This window comes from Oncorhynchus mykiss, chromosome 17 (genome assembly GCF_013265735.2).
Source record: "Oncorhynchus mykiss isolate Arlee chromosome 17, USDA_OmykA_1.1, whole genome shotgun sequence".
Taxonomy (NCBI): domain Eukaryota; kingdom Metazoa; phylum Chordata; class Actinopteri; order Salmoniformes; family Salmonidae; genus Oncorhynchus; species Oncorhynchus mykiss.
This window is the reverse complement of record NC_048581.1, coordinates 40766550-40784733: the sequence shown is the minus strand read 5'-3', so window position 1 is coordinate 40784733 and position 18184 is coordinate 40766550. Positions and strand designations below refer to the sequence as shown.

Sequence of the window (18184 nt, the reverse complement as noted above, 5' to 3'; positions counted from 1 at the left end):
ATGCACAGACCCATGTCTCAAGGATCTGTACACAATTCCTGGAAGCTGAAAATGTCCCAGTTCTTCAATGGCCTGCATACTCACCAGACATGCCACCCATTGAACCTGTTTGGGATGCTCTGAATAACTTTGTGTTCCAGTTCCCGCCAATATCCAGCAACTTTGCACAGCCATTGAAGAGGAGTGGGTCAACATTCCAGAGGCCACAATCAACAGCCTGATCAACTCTATGCTAAGAAGATGTGTTGCGCTGTTTGAGGAAAACGGTGGTCACACCAGATACAGACTGGTTTTCTAATCACACCCTGATCTGTTTCACCTGTCTTTGTGCTTGTCTCCACCCCCCTCCATTATCCACAGTGTATTTATACCCATGTTCTCTGTTTGTCTGTTGCCAGTTTGTTTTGTTCGTCAAGCCAACCAGCGTTTTCCCCCTTGCTCGTGTCTGTTTCTAGTTCCTGTTTACTAGTTTTCCCGGGTATTAACCATTCTGCCTGCCTTGACCCTGAGCCTACCTGCCATTTCTGTACCTTGTCACACCACCCTGGATTATTGTCCTCTGCCTGCCCTGACTCTGAGACTGCCTGCCGTTCTGTACCTTTTGGACTCTGATCTGGATTACTGACTTCTGCCTGCACTTGGCCTGTAATTTTGCCTCCCCCTGTTCTAGTAATAAACCTTTGTTACTTCAACATTGTCTGCATCTGGGTCTTCCCTGAAACGTGATAATACGAACTGGCCATGACTGACCAAGCAGACTCAGACCAACTCCACAATGCTGTCTCCCTGCAAGGAGCCACCATTGGAAGACACAAGGAGTTACATCAAACTCATAACGAGACAGATACAATATGGCCAACAGGACAGAGAATGAGGAAGTGGATAGAATCTCGTTTCTTATGATTATCAGTCAAATGAACGAATATATAAAATAAATACTGATTACTATGTATAGTTTTGTAAGACTATAAATGACCAACCACCCATCTTTGGAGTAGTTAGGTCTATTTCCATGTTTTTGAGAGGAGCTGGCTCCTGTGGGAGACTTCCAGTAATTGTGCTAAACTAACAATATGCTAACTTCAATCATCTCCTAATTGCACACAGAGACATAAAATGTTTCCATGAGTTTGTATGACTGTGGGTAAAATCTCAAAATCTTGCGGAATAATATTCACCATTCTTTCTGCCATGAGTCATTTACACTGAGTATACGAAACATTAAGAACATGACATTAAGAACCATGACAGACTGACCTGGCGAATCCAGGTGAAAGCTATGATCCCTTATTGATGTCACTGTTAAATCCACTTCAATCAGTGTAAATGAAGGGAAGGAAACAGGCTAAAGAAGGATTTTAAAGACTTGTGTATCAAGAATGGTACACCACCCAAAGGACATCCAGCCAACTTGGCAGAACTGTGGGAAGTATTGGAGTCAACAGGGGCCAGCATCCCAGTGGAACGTTTTCAACACCTTGGAGGGGGAGGGGGTGCAACTCAATATTAGGAAGGTTTTCCTAATGTTTAGTATACTCGGTGTATAAGTCATATTATAAACTGGGTGGTTCCAGCCCTGAATGCTGATTGGCTGACAACCGTGGTATATGAGAGCGTATACAATGGGTATGACAAAACATTTGTTTTTACTGCTCTAATTACTTTAGTAACCAGTTTATAATACCAATAAGGCACCTCAGGGGTTTGTGGTATATGGCCAATATACCACGACTAACGGCTGTATCCTGGCACTCCGCGATGTGTCGTGCATAAGAACAGCCCTTGGTCGTGGTATATTGGCTATATACCACACCCCCTCGGGCCTTACTGCTTAGTTATTTTTAAAACAATATCATGATGATACCTGCACACTGTCAAATGCTATTTGCAATCAATGCACATAACCTACTCACCAGATTTTGCAGTCAGTTTTTTCTCCCCATATTCTCGCCTTTTAGCCTTGCCACGGAGAATTGTTCAAATTAAATAAGTTCAATGTGTCATAAATAACTCTCCAAAGTCGTAACGACACAGCTGTAATGGGCAGTAATAGAGTGTATATGGTACCTCAGATGGGACTCGTAATAAGACTAAGCAATTAGCCTCTTAAAATGTTTATCTGACTCCATAAAGATAATTAGCAATATGCAAGAGACTACAGTTGAACTATGTGCAATCAAGTATTATGCATTTAGCTGACTAAAATCAAGGAATGGTCATGAAAAGTGAATATCAAAGCAAGTATTATTTAATAACTTTGTAAAATGAACGGGGAAATACTGATATTAACAAAGCATTTTTCTAGGCATGTAGATTCTAAGGTTAACTTACAATATAAAGCATGAACAAAGAGATGCTTATTAGGCCAGAGGTCTAGAATCCTAGGAAATGGGTCATACTACCTTCCTCCATGAACTGGATACAGGATAAGAGAGAGAACAAAGGCATTTAATTCCATTTATAACATCTGAAGATGTACCTTTCAACCCAAGACCAAACATCATTGACCAATCAAACGATTCCAAGTTTACAGTGCAACCTAACCACCAAGGCCCAATCTCCACAGGGTGTCACAGCATTTAAATGCTTGTGAAGGGGATGAGACCAGCGTAAATAAGACATAATTCCTGAGAGGACCTCAGTAATTCAGAGGTCACCCTATACAGCTACAAGTAACCACAGAGATCATACATAGGTATGGTTAGCATCAGAGTTATCCTCAGTGAACAAGTTTCAGATATATATCATTTATTATTATTACTCATTCAACAGTCAGTCATCTGGATACAGTAACAGAGAAACATGTTGTCCCCTCGGGAGGGGGGGGGGGGGGGGGGGGCTGACTAGTCCTAGGATATTGTCCATTGTCTCCTTGAGCTCCTGGACCATTTGCCATGCAGGTGTCAGAGAGCTCATCAATTGGGGCAGAGCCTACGCAGCCAGATTTAAATTTGAGTGTGGTCTAAAGAGAATGAATCTGGCTTAGCTGTACAACACTACACATAATACATGCATTACCTTCAGAAAGTATTCAGACCCCTTTACCTTTTTTCACATTTTGTTATGTTGAAGCTTTATTCTAAAATGTATTACATTTTTATTATTATTATTATTACATTATTACAGTTTTATTTCCTCATTCTACACACAATAATGAAAAAAAAAACTTTTTTAGAAATGATTGCTAAATTATAAAACGTAAAAAAACGGAAATAGGAAATTTACATAAGTATTCAGACCCTTTGCACTTTGTTGAAGCACCTTTGGCAGCGATTACAGCATTGAGTATTCTTGGGTATGATGCTTGGCACACCTGTGTTTGGGGAGTTTTTCCCATTCTTCACTGAAGATCCTCTCAAGCTCTGTCAGGTTGTATGGGAGCGTTGCTGCAGAGCTATTTTCAGGTCTCTACAGAGATGTTCGATCAGGTTCAAGTCCGGGCTCTGGCTAAGCCACTCAAGGACATTCATAGACTTGTCCCAACGCCACTCCTGTGTTGTCTTGGCTGTGTGCTTAGGGTCATTGGCCTGATGGAAGGTGAACCTTCGCCCCAGTCTGAGGTCCTAAGTGCTCTGGAGCAGGTCTTCATCAAGGATCTCGCTGTATTTTTCCCTCGATCCTGACTAGCTTCCCAGTCCCTGCCGCTGAAAAACATCCCCACAGAATGATGCTGCCACCACCATACCTCACGATAGGGATGGTGCTAGGTTTCTTTATTTTTTGCAAATGGATTAAAAGTTCAAAACAGAAATGAATTGTTTAAGTATTCAGACCCTTTGCTATGAGACTCGAAATTGAGCTCAGGTGCAGCCTGTTTCCATTGATCATCCTTGAGATGTTTCTACAACTTGATTGGAGTCCACTTGTGGGCAGCAGGGTAGCCTAGTGGTTAGAGTGTTGGACTAGTAACCGGAAGGTTGCAAATTCAAACCCCCGAGCTGACAAGGTACAAATCTGTCGTTCTGCCCCTGAACAGGCAGTTAACCCACTGTTCCTAGGCCGTCATTGAAAATAAGAATTTGTTCTTAACTGACTTGCCTAGTGAAATAAAGGTGATTTTTTTTTTCAATTGATTGGACATGATTTGAAAAGGCACACACCTGTCTGTATAAGGTCCCACAGTTGACAGTACATGTCAGAGCAAAAACCAAGCCATGAGATCGAAGGAATTGTCAGTAGAAGCTCTGAGACCGGATTGTGTCAAGGCACAGATCTGCGGAAGAATACTGAAACATTTCTGCAGCATTGAAGGTCCCCAAGAACACAGTGGACTACATCATTCTTAAATGGAAGAAGTTTGGAATCACCAAGACTCTTCCTAGAGCTGGCCACCCGGCCAAACTAAGCAATCAGGGAAGAACAGCCTTCATCAGGGGGGTGACCAAAAACCCGATGGTCACTCTGACAGAGCTTCAGAGTTCCTCTGTGGAGATGGGAGAACCTTCCAGAAGGACAACTACCTCTGCAGCACCTTTATGGTAGAGTGGCCAGATAGGAGCCATTCCTCAGTAAAAGGCACATGACAGCCCGCTTGGAGTTTGCCAAAAGGCACCTAAAGGACTCAGACCATGAGAAACAAGATTCTCTGGTCTGATGAAACCAAGATTGAAATATTTGGCCTGAATGTCAAGCAACACGTCTGGAGGAAACCTGGCACCATCCCTACGGTGCCAAGCTTGTAGTGTCATACCCAAGAAGACTCGAGGCTGCAATGCTGCCAAAAGTGCTTCAACAAAGTACTGCGTAAAGGGCCTGAATACCTATGTCAGTGTGATTTTTCAGTTTTTATTTTTTGAAATTAGCGACATTTCAAAAAAAAACTTTTTTGCTTTATCAAATGGGGTATTGTGTGTAGATTGATAAAGGGATAAATGATATAATCCATTTTAGAATAAGGCTGTAATGTAACAAAATTAGGAAAAAGTCAAGGGGTCTGGATACTTTCCGAATGCACTGTATATTGGTTTGAAATATATGATCATATATTGCTTTTCTGTATGGAGTGGCTCGGGTGGCTGAGGTCCTTGACGATCATCTTGGCCTTCCTGTACCACATGGTGCTGTAGATGTCCTGGAGGGAAAACAGTGAGCTCTCTGCGGTTGTGGACGTTGCAATTGCCGTACCAGGAGAGAGCACACATTGGAGAGAGGAGATGGAGACAGTTTGAGGTAGAAACAGCTATTTAATTTGATCATAAATGTACACTACTACTATTGGGTATATTGGATATATTGAGAAAACTTTACACTGCCAAGTCAAAGGGTCGCAAATTAGAATGTTTTGGTCGCAGTCTCGAAACCTGACTTTCACTACAACACACAGTTATACCCCATGATAAGTAAATTCCATCTTGGTCATGACAGAGTACAAATCACACAAATCGCAGTAATTCTATGTGTAGATGCAGACAGGAAGCAAGGAAGTGTTGTGGTGTCTCTGTTGTCGTAATGTGTGTTTTGTCCTATATTCTTTATGTATTTTTCATCCCAGCCCCCGTCCCCGCAGGAGGCCTTTTACCTTCTGGTAGGCCGTCATTGTAAATAAGAATTTGTTCTTAATTGACTTGCCTAGTTAAATAAAGGTTAAATTAAAAGATAATATATACTGTATATATGAAAGTAAACTTCTGTTAAAAATTTGGAAATCTGTCCTCCCCATATTGTGCAGTACTTTCGACTAGGGCCAATATGACTCTAGTCAACACTCAGTTTGGAGAGAACACCCGCAGCCCACCAGAGGCATTCCTTTTCAAAGCCATGTTGCACTGAGCAGCTTCCTAACCCTGTTCACTGTGCTACTCAGATGCTCTAGTTTACTTGCCTCCCAGAGTTCTGGGGCTGAACAGAAGCATTCTGCGCTCGGTCCCACGCAGCAGGGCCCAGTCTGATTCAGTCTCTTTCTCTTCTCTCTCCACTCTCTCTCACACCTCTGCCACAGTGGGTAGGGAGAGAAAAACACACACGCACACTCCAAGTCTCTCCCTCTGTCCCTCCCTCTGTATCTCGCTCCATTTCTATCTCTCACACGCACAATCACTCTCTTTGATTCTCTTTCTATCCTAATCGCTCACACACACACTCACTGGTTTTTCATACTAGTGCATGAACTACTGTAAATATAAAACCTGTAGCCATCTAATGTTGAGGTGATCAAATTCCTGTGTTGCCCATCTTGATTAGAGACATAGCAATCTGTATTGAAATATCATTTAAATGGTAGGCTCTCTTACTCTTCTGTGGACTGGCATAACTTGTAGCACATTACAACACATACAGGGGAAATCCAATGGTCTATGACGTTTAATCAAATCTTCATTGATACTGTATGTGCCTACGCTAAGCATATTTTGATAGGAAATTCAAAATATGAAGTTTTGCCTGAGACACTTGTGTTAACAGGTTGTAAGACTGAAAGACTGAACTGAGTGGCTGCTGAGAGACATGCAAAAACATTGGCCAAAGTATCACAACACAAGCATCATCAAAAAACTGCAACTCAATGTGCTGTGGGGCTTTCTTTTTGAATAGACTTCTGAGATTGAATGGGGAAAAGCAATGCATTTGTGTAGGGCCAGAGCAGAACTCCTCACAAATTGTGCTTTTGTCTAAACCTCCATATGTCATGACCGTGACTCAATATGACACCTTTAACGGTCATTAGGTAGAAAAACGATGGTCGGAGCTGGGCAGACCCTGGGCAGGGCAAATGTTGCCGGTTGTTACAGGAGACAAAAATAAATCTATTTCAGAGACAGAAAGAGAGGGAGACAGGGGAAAGAGAAAGTGATAGAAGGACCGAGAGAGACAAAGAGAGTGAGAGAGGTATGAGGACCACGGGGGCTGTATAAAGATCTGATATACAGTGAAGCTGTACGAGAGAGACTATTTCTAGCCTGAAAGCTGAAACATCACTGTATCTGCCGAGCTGGTCAACCGCACCGGACTTCAACATTGCCTTTATAAATAACAACATTGTACTGTGCAATCAATTGTGTAGTACTTCAAGAAATCCCTCAGGAATTAGTAATAATTCTATACTATCCATTACCCGTCTGAGTGGGGGACTTGGCAACTTTAGGTGGTGTGATCAAGTCTGTTAGTACGGCATTGATTGATTCTTGTCTGTAATCTGTGATGAGAGCCATTGATCATGTGTCATGCCCTTAGAGCAAGCAGCAACGATCAGCTAGGCAAATAATAGCACAGACATAGAAAGAGAAATGCATCGTCTTACAGGAGAAAGGTTCCAAGCCAAGTTAGACAACAAAAAAACACCATGAGAGCTAGGTTCCGGTTCGTAGCGTTCTAGGCCGAGACGCTCCAAACACATCTCCCGAGAAGTTTATATCTCCATCATCTTCAAAACACACCATGCATCATAGTCGTTGTCTCCCTGGTCTGCGATGAAAACTCGTAAAATTGGTCATTCTAAGCAGGAAGTCTCTTTGTATTCGAGGTGCAAGCAGTGCTTCAGTGGTCAGGCCAGGACTGGAGTTGGAGATGGATGCGATTTGACCAGCAGCTACCCAGACAGTCTACATAGGCAACCAGAGGCCAAAGCAGGCGTGACTCTCGCTCCAGTGGCATAGCACTGGGCTAGCATTAGGCCCAAGGTCTCAGCCTAACAGCAAGCCTTCTACTTTATCTATCCACTATCTGTTTGCAGGCAAACCCCAGGCTGAATGGACTGTATGACCACCACAGAATGTGTGAATGAGTGAGTCTGTGCATACCTGGGGGTCCTATGATCCCACCACTACTGTTGAAACAGAATTTATGACCATCCCAGAATGTGCCACCAATGCATAATTCAGAAACTTAAAATGTGTCAGTTTTGTACCAGGGGGGCTTACGAGGCTTTTCGATCTTCTGAAACTATGGTACTTGATTTTCATGTCCCTGAATCCTGAAATTGGGATGCAAACTAATCATTGCAATTTGCAATTGCTTTCCTAAGTAAAGCTAACAGGCCTTTGATTTATTAACTCACCCTGAAATTAGAATCATATAAAACAGATACCACATTTTAAAACAGCTATTTGCCAAATAACCACTTTTTATGACACTTAGACACCGGAACGCTTTTGTCCTAAGCCGCCTTTATCATAAACAGTTGCAGATGAAAATACTAGCAAAGTGAGACAAGCAAAGCGTCAATTTTCAATCTGCTGCTCTCTCTGACAAATGCCAAATGTCCTCCACAAAAGCTAAATTGCTCTGGAAACACCCAGCTTGGTGATAATCATAGAAAATTCACACGACATCCTATTGAAACGATCAGAATAAACACAATGGCAAAATCATGTTATTTTGTTGATGCTTTCAGCATCATTCTAGCACTTACGAGCACTTCAGAGAGATTCAGGTGGGTCTTGGCAAAATGGCCTCAGTGCTGCTATTACAAAGATGCAAAGTTGCCAGTTTGCGCCATTACATTCTTTCATTTACAATTATGTTTCTGACCATGAAAATTCAGCACATCTTACTAAACGACGGGGGCTAGCAATGTAAATGTAATATGACCATTATGTGTTTGATTTGGTTATATGTTAATAGGATAGACAACAATATGGACGTCAAAATGTTGATTTCAAAACATGCACATTCACTTTCTGCTACCATGTCTGTCAATGCCTACAGTTTTACTCATACGTTCGATAACGCACTGCAACTGCTTTTGCAACGCAATGCTCCAAGACAAAACGCAGCATTCCATTGGAAATGAATATACTTCCGGTGTACCAAAATGCAATGGCACTATCAGTGTGCTTGAGGCGTAAGAATATAACCCAGAGAGCGTGAAGTATACAAGCCGATCACCCACTGGTCCCGGGCCAGAGACACTGGAGCAGGTGTGGAGCAGTGTGGAGTACTGAAGATGAACTAACCGATGCACGGAGCCCAGAACAACTAAACAACCTAATAGTCTCCACTCCAGTCATTAATCCTCTCTCGTTTGTAACCCGTCTGTCATCTTTACAACCCTAGCGGCTACATCAATCAGTCCCCCCCCCCCCCCCTTCCTTCCTTTCATCTCCCCCACTGGCTGAGGTTTATACCCATGATTGGTAAATGGTAATCAATGTCCCACAACGGTGGACTGCTTCATCGCAACAATTTATCCCAGGGTTGGGTGGGTGTCTAGGATCGGCTAGGAGGCTGCCCCCAGAGAAGCCAGATATGCATTCAGGGGAGGTACATAAATAACAATAAATCAATAAGGGTTTCATTTGACCCTTGAAATGTACATACTACTTACAGCAGTCCTAAGCTATAATAGAATATGACAGTGTCAGATGTAATAGACAACATCAATTTGTCTCGACTTGGGAGCCCATTGCTCGCAAATACTGTGTCGCATTATACACCACATTATGATGTCACCTGATTTATCCTCGTACAGTCACTACTGGTATTGGAAATAATCAAATTTAATATGTAGATAATACCATGACAAGTGAGCTGCATACATTCTTCCCAGTGGCAACCCGTCATTCAGGACAGGTGAGAGCCTAATCTGTATACTGTAGCTAAGAAAGGAATACTAAGTGTATGTTGTTTAGTAAGCTGTTAGTAGCCCATGTGCCTCACCCTAATAATTTGGTCCCTTTCCTCCTCATAATTTAGCCTACTGTTCTGACTTGGTGGTGCACACGTAGCCTATAGCCTGTGTCGTGTCTTTGGCTATGCCCGGATTAAATGATATGACATTCTATAAATGATTTTATCTGTAATTAGTATTACCTGATTAAGCTAATCATGTAAATGTAATTAACTAGAAAGTCGGGGCACCACGAAATAATGTTTTTAGAGTTGTTATCTTCCGAATAACTCCTAAAGACCTGTCAATATTTAATCGTCACCTTATTCAGTCTCATCTGAAAGTTGTAAATTCTTGGTTATCTTCACGAACCCTGGCTAACAAGTTGAATCAGCAATACAAATTTTGGTTTAATTGTTTATTTACTAAATACCTAAATAATAACACAGAATTACATCTACACAGAATGGATCATACATTGAATACTAATTATCATAAAGGAAAATGTCCTTAGCGGATGAAACAGATATGACGGCTGGTTACACAAAGAAAGGGGGTTGGGTTTGAGAGAAAAAGGGCGGGAAGTAAAAGTAACAAAGGAAGAAGCAATGCTATCGTAAATGCAGTATCTTATGCATTCTAAATAACTGCCCATTTGAAAAAGGAAAATGCAATAAATACAGTATTTACTCTGAACTGCCCTTCGATCGATTGGTCGTAGATAGAAGGCTGGGTTGTCCAGCATGGATCTCTTGTCCTCTGAAGAATGTCTAGTGGTGATCTGGAGCGTGGTAGAATGGATACTCTGTCCGTCCTCTACAAGCCCACGTTTACAGCTGCGGTTGGCAGCTGTAAACGTGGGAGCTCAGCTGAGGTTGGCTTAGAGAGAGCTCAGCTGAGGTTGGCTTAGTTCTGTTGGTGATCTTGTCCTTTTTTCACAAGTCCTCACGTCCTTGGAACAGAAAGTTAAATTTTCGTAAAGGGGCTTATGTAGGGTTGGGAGAGAGAGCTGTGTTTCATAGCATACAACCAATGTCTGTTCACATGGGCGGGGCCACTGAGTTGAGCATAGTTCACTCATGAAAACCAATTCTCTCATTTAGAAGCTAAAATTACATTTAAACATTTAAATTGCACAACAATTCCATGTGAATCTGATAACTAGAATGTGTAGACTTTCCAAGATACAGTTTGTCGTCCTATCATCAGTTATCTCTCAGACAACAACGTATCCTACATCATATTCATTAAGTACCAACGCATATTTTCAACTGGTTGGATTACCAAAATATGGTTCCGTTTCCCATCTTTTAATGTTACCAAAGGCTTTCCAGAGTCCCTCTCTAGAATAGAGAGTGAGAAAAAGGGAAAGGTATTTATGGGGGTCATAAATCTCCCCCAACAGGCCAACATCATGACACCTGTTTAAGAGAAATGTAATCATTGAATATTGTAAGAGCTTTCATTGTCTGCTTATAAGCCCCTTTATTTATCCGACGGTTCAGACTTTGGGTACATGGCGAATACTGTAAGAACGGCACATGTTCTGAATTGTTGAACAAATAGTTATATTGACTACGTCCGTCCTAGCTCACTCATTGATGTCATAATCAAAATTACGGATTGACTCTTATCCGTTCGTCGTCCCCTTATGACATAGTTTGTACATCTCAATTGTCAGTAGAAACCACATTTGTTTAAGCAAGTAAGCCATATCAGTCGACTTGTTTTTTTTTAAAGGCAGTTAATGAGGCTGAATTATGCAGGCCAGAAAAGGCTCCGCTGGTAGCCAGGTGTAGCAGTGGTACAGATTCACTCCATGGTGCTAAAAATAATTTATACAAGCCCAAACAGTTTGTGGGCACCGTTTGTCACCGTTACAGTGCAAATAATATATTGCTTAGTGTTGTGTTGTGCTCTTTAGTGGCTATGCTGGCATGCATCAAAATATTTTGGGGGGAGTTTGCCACACCAAGATTTACATGCTAAAATTGCCACTGATTCTTCCTACTTCCCAAGTTACCGGTATGTGATTCTATCAATTAAGAATCTTGGCAAACTGTGCTTGGAATACTAATAGCTTTGAATAAGCAGACCCAGCTTGAAGTAAACTTTGCAACACTGAGATTCGGGATAAACATGTATTGTTTACCATGAAGTAAACATGTGTTATTAGCATGCGGTAAACATGTGTTATTAGCATGCGGTAAACATGTGTTATTAGCATGCGGTAAACATGTATTGAAGTGAAAAGACAATTTCCGTACCCTACATGCATACACAGTGACGCAATATTCATGTCCTCTTAATATAGAGCCATTCTTAAAAAACACCCCTTTGTGCACCCTCGTCGTAAAGTGTTACCTATAGTTACTAAAACCCAGGCACGCAACATTCACATGCCTCCCCCCAACCCCAAACATTCTGAAATTATATTTTGTCCCCCCCAGCTTTATCATTGGAAAGTGACTAATCGAGGAAACAATGTGCTTTAGGACAATGTGGACTCCTCCGAGCGGTCGGGTAGGCTGTTTGGTGTAGAGGTTGACCGATTAATCGGCATGGCCAATTAATTAGGGACAATTTCAAGTTTTCATAGCAATCGGCAATCAACATTTTTGGACGCCGATTATGGCCGATTACATTGCACTCCACAAGGAGACTGCGTGGCAGGCTGACCACCTGTTACGCAAGTGCAGCAAGGAGCAACGGTAAGGTGCTATCTAGCATTAAACGTATCTTATAAAATACAATCAATCTTAACATAATCACCAGTTAACTACACATGGTTGATGATATTACTAGTTTAACTAGTTTGTCCTGCATTGCAAATAATCAATGAGGTGCCTGTTAATTTATCATCGAATCACAGCCTACTTCGCCAAACGGGTGACGATTTAAAAAGCACATTCTCAAAAAGCACTGTCGTTGCACCAATGTACCTAACCATAAGCATCAATGCCTTTCTTAAAAGCAATTCACAAGTATATTTTTTTAAACCTGCATATTTAGTTAAAATAAATTAATGTTAGCAGGCCATATTAACGAGGGAAAATGTGTCACTTCCCTTGCGTTCTGTGCAAGCAGAGTCAGTGTATATGCAGCAGTTTGCCGCCTGGCTCGTTGGGAACTGTGTGAAGACCATAATTAATTTGCCAGAATTGTACAGAATTATGACATAACATTGAAGGTTCTGCAATGTAACAGCAATATTTAGAGTTATGGATGCCACCCGTTCTATAAAATACGTAACGGTTTTGTTTTCTAAATGATTGTTTCTGGATTTGACCATATTAACCTAAGGCCCATATTTCTGTGTGTTTATTATATTATAATTAAGTCTATGATTTGATATTTGATAGAGCAGTCTGACTGAGCGGTGGTAGAGAGCAGCAGGCTCGTAAGCATTAATTCAAACAGCACTTTCCAGTGTGTGCCAGCAGCTCTTCGCAATGCTTGAAGCACAGCGCTGTTTATGACTTCAAGCCTATCAACTCCCGAGATTAGGCTGGCAATACTATAGTGCCTATAAGAACATCCAATAGTCAAATGTATATGAAATACAAATGGGAAATAGAGAAATAGTCCTATAATTCCTATAATAACTACAACCTAACGTTTCCTAACTGGGAATATTGAAGACTTGTGTTAAAAGGAACCACCAGCTTTCATATGTTCTCATGTTCTGAGCAAGGAACTTAAACGTTAGCTTTCTTACATGGCACATATTGCACTTTTACTTTCTCCATCACTGTTTTTGCATTATTTAAACCAAATTGAACAGGTTTCATTATTTATTTGAGACTAAATAGATTTTTATTTATCTATTATATTAAGTTAAAATAAAAGTGTTCATGCAGTATTGTTGTAATTGTCAATATTACAAATGTATATGTAAAAATCGGCTGATTAATCGTATCGGTGTTGAAAAATCAGAATCGGTCAACCTCTAGTTTGGAGTGTTTATCTGAACGGATTAAAAATATATATAGTATTCAGACCCATTGACTTGATCCAAAATTTGTTACGTTATAGCCTTATAAATTATAAAACTGCTTAAATTGTTTTTTCCCCTCATCAATCTACACACAATATCCCATAATGGCAAAGCAAAAACTGTTTTTTAGACATTTTTGCAGATTTTTGTGATTTAAAAAAATATATATAACATTTACATAAATATTCAAACCCTTTACTCAGTACTTTGTTGAAGAGCCTTTGGCAGCGATTACAGCCTCGAGTCTTGTTGGGTATGACGCCAAGCTTGGCACAACTGTATTTGGGGAGTTTCTCCCATTCTTCTCTGCAGAACATCTTAAGCTCTGTTAGGTTGGATGGGGAGCGTTGCTGCACAGCTATTTTCAGGTCTCTCCAGAGATGTTAGATCGGGTTCAAGTCTGGGCTCTGGCTAGGCCACTCAAGGACATTCAGAGATTTGTCCCTTACTTTGTCTTGGCTGTGTGCTCGTTGTCCTGTTGGAAGGTGAACCTTCGCCCCAGTCGGAGGTCCTGAGCGATCTGGAGCAGATTTTCATCAAGGATCTCTCTTTACTTTGCTCTCTTCATCTTTGCCTCGATCCTGACTAGTCCCGCAGTCCCAGCCATTGAAAATCATCCACACAGCATGAGGCGGCCACCACCATGCTTCACCGTAGGGATGTTGCCAGGTTTCCTCCAGGCGTGATGCTTGGCATTCAGGCCAAAGAGTTCAATCTTGGTTTCGTCAGACCAGAGAATCTTGTTTCTCATGGTCTGAGAGTCTTTAGGTGCCTTTTGGCAAACTCCAAGCGGGCTGTCATGTGTCTTTTACTGAGGAGTGGCTTCTGTCTGGTCACTCTATCATAAAGGCCTGATTGGTGGAGTGCTGCAGAGATGGTTGACCTTCTGAAAGGATCTCCCATCTCCACAGAGGAACTCTAGAGCTCTGTCAGAGTGACCATCGGGTTCTTGGTCACCTCCCTGACCAAGGCCATTCTCCCATGATTGCTCAGTTTAGCCCGGCAGCCAGCTTTAGAAAAAGTCTTGGTGGTTCCAAACTTATTCCATTTATTAATGATGAAGGCCACTGTCTTCTTGGGGACCTTCAATGCAGAAGTGTTTTGGTAACCTTCTGTGCATCGACACAATCCTGTCTCGGCGCTCTGTGAACAATTACTTCGACCTCATGGCTTGGTTGTTGCTCTGATATGCACTGTCAACTGTGGGACCTTATATAGACAGGTGTGTGCCTTTCCAAATCATGTCCAATCAATTGAATTTTCCACAGGTGGACTCCAATCAAGTTGTAGATACATCTAAAGGATGATCAATGGAAACGGGATGCACCTGAACTCAATTTCGAGTCTCATAGCAAATGGTCTGAATACTTATGTAAATAATGTATTTCTGTTTTTAATTTTTAATACAGTAGCAACATTAAAAAAATGTTTTTGCTTTGCCATTATGGGGTATTGTGTGTAGATTGATGAAAAAAATATATATTTTAGAATAAGGCTGTAATGTAAAAAAATAGGGAAAAAGTCAATGGGTCTGAATACTTTCCGAAGGCACCTAATATATGCCCCTCTCCCTTCTAAAACCAAAGTTGTGCCCCTGCTAAAACCGATTCACCACCTTTGAGAGTCTGCTGATTATTGTTGTGGATCAACATCTAATTATATTAATACAGCCATTGATTGGATGGTGAGAGAAAGTTCTGGCTGAGTGGTAGCCTAAAAGTGAAAATTAGCAGCCCCCAAAAGCTCTCAAGGATTCAACTCAGACACTTCTGACCTCCAGCAAGGTCAGAAAATAATAACCTGATTTAAAACGTACATAGCCCCCCCCCCTCCTTCCCATCACAAATCAGACTCTAATACCTCTACATTGGTCCCTCTTATTGGAAGCAGGCTGTATTTCATTGGGAGAGTAAGGGAATAGGGGCCTATTCATGATAAATGGTAAGCTGTAAAATAAATGGTTTGGTCAATGAAAGGTCAAGAACAATGCAAGATAATAAATAATTGGGCTGCGCACACCAAGCAGCCAATACTTGACTTGCATCAGAGATAAGAGTCTGTGAAAACTACTTGATACAGTTAGTTGATACATTTCGAGACAAATCAACATTTACCCCAAGGAAAATGCAAAACATTGCAAAGTAGGTCATAAACATTATGAGTCTGAATGACCAGCTCTGGAGTGGTTGACACAATAAATCTCCTTACAACACAGTACTTTTCTGAAGGATATGTAAGCACATTCATGGAACAATGGAATTGTGGTGTAGGCCTACAGATTATGAAAGGATTCAGGATTCAATCAATACTTTCTTGATTGATTTCTAACTATCCAGAGTTATACAGCATATGTTGGATGCACTTGGCAATAGAAAGGCAAAAAAATGTATATAAAACTCATAATTTATGACTGAGTAGGTCTATATAAAACATCCTCTGATGTATGCTATAGAAGAGTCACATGGTAAACCATAAGATATAGTCTAACTAATACAAATGGTCCCAGTTTTGGGTGAAATGTCAAACAAAGAAACGCAGATAGCAAATAACCGAGATGTGTTGTTTTATACATCAAATATTCCATCACATTATAACTGGAGGTATACTCATACTACTACCACTACAACTACTACTAATAATAATAATAATACATTGTGAATATGCTGCTTTGACGGGTAGCCATGCAACGGGTAGCCTAATGCACACGTCCAATTTCCATGCACACAGGAGTCCGCGCATCAAGTGTCAACTCCACTCGTTTTCAGGATGTGAGAAATTCGCCAACAAACAATTCCAATACAAAATAATTTCTAGACAATAACACATATGCCGTGAACTAACAGTCGCTCCATAAAGTGTGTATAATTTCGTTCTCTCCCCTTACCTAGCGCAAATCAAAATATGCAGTGCGTATCCTTATTGGGTTTGAAGTCGATAGGCTATCAATCTATTCAATAATGTAATCGCATAGGCTACCGTAGGACTACTATGCAATAGTGATTTTGTCGCAATGCCCTAGCTAATTTCCCAAAGTAAAGTGGCATTTGAACTATTTTTTATTTTACTTTTATTCCCCGAAATCCATGCGCAATCATTGAGCTCAAGAACAAATAGCCTATACATATTGCGCAACACATTACGCTTTTTTATTTAAACATATACATATTCTCAAATATCTTCAGACATAATTATGTTTTAAACAAGCAGCGAACAAGTTCACTGTAAACCGATGATTCAGATAATGAAGACCGAACATTATGCACGGTCAATATTTCACTTGAGATATCTATCCGCCTTCATCAGTGTAGCAAATAGCAACAAGTTCAGCCTTTGGTTTAATTGTATCGTTAATAGCGCATAACTAATGAGATGATATCCATGATAACTTTCCAGGTCGGTTAACTCTGGTCGGTCGACATAGGAAACTCTCCAATTTAGAATTTTAGTTCCCCTCTTTTCCCTTGAATACAGACATTGAGGAAGGAAAAGAGCTCGTACTGAAGTTGCTCTTTACAGACGGTTATAAATGTCCAAAATAAATGCAAAAGTAGACCAAACATTATGTTCCTACCTTTTTACGTGTGAAAATGTCAAAGCAGACTCGGGTAGCAAGTTGGGAGAGACTGTTCCTTTTTATCCGACTTGTGTTTTTCGAAAATATATGATCCCCTATGAGGAGCAGTCCTAGCAGGAGCAGCGCGGACAGTCTGAAGCGCTCTCTTCTCTGCCACCACGTTGGTATCTAAGTGCCCTTTTCGAGAGAACAGAAGAAAAGCCTCTTGCGGCGATGGAGAGAACTTGAAAATTAAAGTGAGAGAGGGGGAGAGAGAGAGTGTTGAAAGAGAAATGGTGAGAATAAGCCTTGCCGCATCATATAAACCATTGATTCTTGTATTTAAAAAAATACCCCCCCCCCCCCCCTCTTTTTTGATGAGTAGGCCTTGATTGCCCATGGTGCATATAAACCTAGAACACTAAAGACAAAAAAGTAAAGTATTTGTCATTATTTGATCTTAGGGAATCACACAACTGAGAGGCATGGCTCGGGAACCAGACACGTGTGATGTGCTAGAAAAACATTCCCAAATTGGAGAGGCCAAATGATAATCTAGAAGTTATCTTTCAGTGTAAGAGACAGCCCTGCTGGCTATACAAGTTCAAATCGGTGGTAAATGTGTGTTGCACTAATGGGGAAAACGAATTTATATAATACATGACAGTATGGACTCAAGCAGCTAGCTACATTTTACATTACATTAAATAAACCCATACAGGAGAAACATAAACATAGTTACTGTTAACAATATGGGAAGGTTTTGTCAGAGATGATTGATGGGAGATTGAGCCAATGACTATCTGGACTTTCTCCCAAATTTCTATTGGTTTTGGGACTCCTGACCTTACTATGAGATTAACAAAAGCCATTTTTGGGAGGAAGTGTCTGGTGCATGAGATTACATGATGAGTTACATTGCCAGTGACCTAAAGACTTAGATTCCTGTTCTAAGGCTTTAGCTCAGCATGGTCACACATGCTAAAGGTACATCTGCAAAGAGGGATGCAGTAAGGAGCAACTCAAACATTATTCCTGATATAGATAGTCACACAAAGGACAACTGTAAAAGCAGCAGAGACAATGGAGAGAC

The 18184-nt window shown here is 40.9% G+C and overlaps 1 protein-coding gene across 2 annotated transcripts in view; it reads right to left on the bottom strand.

The window, feature by feature from the left end:
- The window catches only part of LOC110493893 (cadherin-22), a 317355-nt gene extending 300086 nt beyond the window's left edge, over window positions 1-17269 (bottom strand). Inside the window, exon 1 of one of the 2 annotated variants that reach the window (XM_021568462.2) lies at window positions 17110-17269. The gene's annotated coding sequence lies outside the window, so the exon portion shown is untranslated. The remainder of the gene's footprint in view (window positions 1-17109) is intronic. The other variant, XM_036949887.1, reaches the window with a different exon arrangement.
- Between the last annotated feature and the right edge of the window lie 915 nt (window positions 17270-18184).